Below are 4,154 nucleotides of genomic sequence, written 5' to 3'. Positions count from 1 at the left end.
TTTTTCACTCTCCTCTTTCACTTTCATCAAGAGGCTTTTTAGTTCCTCTTCACTTTCTACCATAAGGGTAGTGTCATCTGCATATCTGAGGTTATTGATATTTCTCCCGGCAATCTTGATTCCAGCTTGTGTTTCTTCCAGCCCAGCGTTTCTCATGATGTACTCTGCATATAAGTTAAATAAGCAGGGTGACAATATACAGCCTTGACTTACTCCTTTTTCTATTTGGAACCAGTCTGTTGTTCCATGTCCATTTCTAACTGTTGCTTCCTGACCTGCATATAGGTTTCTCAAGAGGCAGGTCAGGTAGTCTGGGATTCCCATCTGTTTCAGAATTGTCCAGTTTATTGTGATCCACACAGTCAAAGGCTTTGGCTAGTTAGGAATTGGCAGCTAGCATTCCTCCAATTTGATGGTTTTTTCGATTTTGCTTGTTTTGTTGTAGTTTTTTTTTTTTAATCATTATTATTATTGGAGTATTATAACTATTTCTTCTCTCACATTTACTTCTTTATTATTTGTATATGTGAGCTAAAAACAGCACTTGGAGAAATATCTATTCTAATTAAGTGAGTTTGCTCAAACTCATGTCCATTGAGCCAGTGATGCCATCCAACTACCTCATTCTCTGTTACTACATTATCCTCCTGGCCTCAAGCTTTCTCAGCATCAGAGTCTTTTCCAGTGAGTCAGCTCTTTGCATCAGGTGGCCAAAGTACTGGAGTTTCATTTTGAGTATAAGAGCTGCCAAAGAATATTCAGGGTTGATTTCCTTTAGGATTGACTGGTTTCATCTCCTTGCAGTCCAAGGGACTCTCAAGAGTCTTCTCCAACACCACAGTTCAGAAGCATCGATTCTTCAGTGCTCAACCATTTTCATGATCAACTCTTACATTCATGCATGACTACTGGAAAAAACATAGCTTTGACTATGCAGATCTTTGTCAGCAAAGTAATGTCTCTGCTTTTTAATACACTGTCTAGGTTTGTCATAGCTTTTCTTCCAAGGAACAAGCCACTTTTAATTTCATGGCTTGCAGTCACCATCCGCAGTGATTTTGGAACCCAAGAAAATAAAATCTGTCACTGTATCCATTTTTTTTGTGTGTGGAGTCCATTCTAAAGGAGATCAGTCTTGGGTGTTCTTTGGAAGGAATGATGCTAAAGCTGAAACTCCAGTACTATGGCCACCTCATGTGAAGAGTTGATTCATTGGAAAAGACTCTGATTCTGGGAGGGATTGAGGGCAGGAGGAGAAGGGGACGACAGAGGATGAGATGGCTGGATGGCATCACTAACTCGATGGACGTGAGTCTGAGTGAACTCTGGGAGTTGGTGATGGACAGGGAGGCCTGGTGTGCTGCGATTCATGGGGTCACAAAGAGTCGGACACGACTGAGCAACTGAACTGAAATAAACTGAAGATGGCAGTGTGGAAGGACATGTGTTCATCTACTCCTGTGAGAACACTAAAATAGCAGCTAGCTGCTGAACAACCGTCAACAGGAGGATGTTGTAACCCATCAAAGAAAGATGTCGTACATCCAGGGACAAAGGAGAAGCTGCAATGAGGTGGTAGCTGGGGTGAAATCACCTTAAAATCAAACCTCATACCCTCCAGAGGCTTTTGGGGAGCACAAACAAAACCTTGTGCATGCTAGAATGCAGAGGAAAGGAGAAGTGGCCTCCACAAGTGATTGAGCCAGACCTGTCTGTGAGTGAGGGTTTTCTGCAGAAGCATGGGTCAACAGTGGCATAATGCCTCTTGAATGATGTCACCATTAGCCTTACTGTAGAGCCTGTAGCCCTACTATAGAGCTCCTGATTGGGCAACCACAAACTGGAGAACAATCATACCAAGGAAGTTCTCACACTGTTGAGAAGGATCTAGGCCCCACATCAGACTTCCTAACCTGGGGATCTGCCAAAAGGACTGGGAATGCCTAGGGAATCTGACTTTGAATGCCAACAGGACTTGATTACAGAACTTCCACAGGACTGCAGGAAATAGAGATTCTTGGAGGGCACAAACAAAACCTTGTGCACACCAGGACCCAGGGAAAAGAAGCAGTAACCCCACAAGAGGCTGAAATCACTTAAAATTCTCAATTAAAACCGCAAAGACAGAAAACAAGTGAGTGATTAAAACAACAACAACAACAAGGCAATAAATAGAAAACAGTAACAAAAATAGTAGACATCAATCCAATTGTATCAATAACCACTTTAAACTTTGATAGTCTAAATGCACCAATTGAAAGACTGAAATTGTCAAAGTAGTTAAAAAAACAAGATCAACTACATGTTGTCAACAAAAAACCTTCTTTAAGTATGAAGATACATATGGATTAAAAATAGAAGAATGCAGAAGTATATGTTAGCACTAATCAAAAGGAATGGGAAGTATCAGTACCTATATTATTTTTGACAGAGCAGACCTCAGAGCAAAACAGCTTATCAAGGATAAAGAGGAACATTACATAATGATAAAGGGATCAATTCTCCAGCAAAACACATACAATCCTGAAGGTCTATGTGTCTAGTAACAGAAAATCAAAATACATTCAACAAAAGCTGATAAAATCACAAGGAGAAAGAAATTCATTACAATTCAGTTCAGTCGTTCAGTTGTGTCTGACTCTTTGCGACCCCATGAATTGCAGCACTGCTGGGGTCCAGCCCTGGTGGATCCAGGGAATTCGAAGCAGGGACAGCATTGGCGAGGAGAACTTATTTATTTATTAATTTAGAAATATAAGATTAGATTATGAAGAAATAGTGTAGTAGGAAAATTTAGTGGAGAAAGAAGGCTGAATAACTTGGTTTACATGGGAAGCCAATAAAGTTCCAGACAAGGAGCTTGCACCATCTACGTTAGGCCGCTGGCATTCTCTTGAATATCAGGGGGTGCCCCACCTTGGGCTCCCCCTCACGTGGATGTAAAAAGCTGGGACAAGTAAGTAGACATTGTGAGCCTCCATGCCCCAGATGGGAATTCAGCTGGAAATTAGAGAGGAGACACGGGGAAACCAGTCCAGCGACTGGCCCTGTCCTCTATTGTTCAGAAGGCCTTTTATACTTTTTGATTATACAAAGAGATCAATGGGTAACACAAAGTTATGCAGTGTTAGCAGCCCAGACTCTTATCAAAATCAGGCTTTTCTCTCTGCATACCTAATTGTATACACAAGTCTTAGGTGATTTACATCATCTTCTGGCCAAAAAGGGCCAATTAACATTTTACAGCCTTTTTTCTGATAAGGGTTTGTTAACCAGAAGACTTATTTGTGTTGATCTTCAAAGCACTAAATAAAGTTACATTCTTACATAGAAAGGACACAAGAGGAGTGCAGTGATATATAACAAAGAGAAGTAATTAACTAAAAAATCTAGTGTGGCTAACATCAAAACTATTATATATCTTTTTCCATATCCAGTTTACATTGATTAACATCCTCCCAGGTGCCTAAAAGATAAAGAATATGGAGGCCTGGCAGCAATCATTGAGTCAACAGTGAAATCCTGTCACCAATATGATTTTTAGCTCTTTAGAAAAGGCTCTGTATCTTTAAGATGCTTTTAAGCTTCGTGCCTCTCGCGGTTGGGGGGCTGTAAGCAATTCACAAGCTGTAAGAGGTCCAGGGGAACCTGTTAGGCAAGCTAGAAAGTTATCAGAGGGGGTTTAACTGAAACATTCCTTTCAAATCCAGAAGACTAAAGCCCTGATTTGACTTTTTCCAGAGAATATCAGAAGAGTGGAAAAGCAGGCAGATTCTTATTTTTTGGGGGGTGGATGCTCAGGAAATCCCAGGGGGAACCCCTGTAGCTTGATCACGTCCTTGCGTTTTGTCAGACTTCCTTCCTCATGACCTTGTCACGGGTGGGATTCCTCAGGCTGGCTCCTGGCACAACACGCCAGGCCTCCCTGTCCATCACCAACTCCCGGAGTTCACTCAAACTCACATCCATTGAGTCGGTGATGTCATCCAGCCATCTCATCCTCTGCCGCCCCCTTCTCTTCTACCCTCAATCTCTCCCAGCATCAGGGTCTTTCCCAATGAGTCAACTCTTTGCATGAGGTGGCCAAAGTACTGGAGTTTCAGCTTCAGCATCAGTCCTTTCAATGAACACCCAGGACTGATCTCCTTCAGAAT

This window comes from Ovis aries, chromosome 1 (assembly GCF_016772045.2).
Source record: "Ovis aries strain OAR_USU_Benz2616 breed Rambouillet chromosome 1, ARS-UI_Ramb_v3.0, whole genome shotgun sequence".
NCBI classification, from domain to species: Eukaryota; Metazoa; Chordata; class Mammalia; order Artiodactyla; family Bovidae; genus Ovis; species Ovis aries.
The sequence above is the reverse complement of the archived record's forward strand: the minus strand, read 5'-3'. Positions refer to the sequence as shown.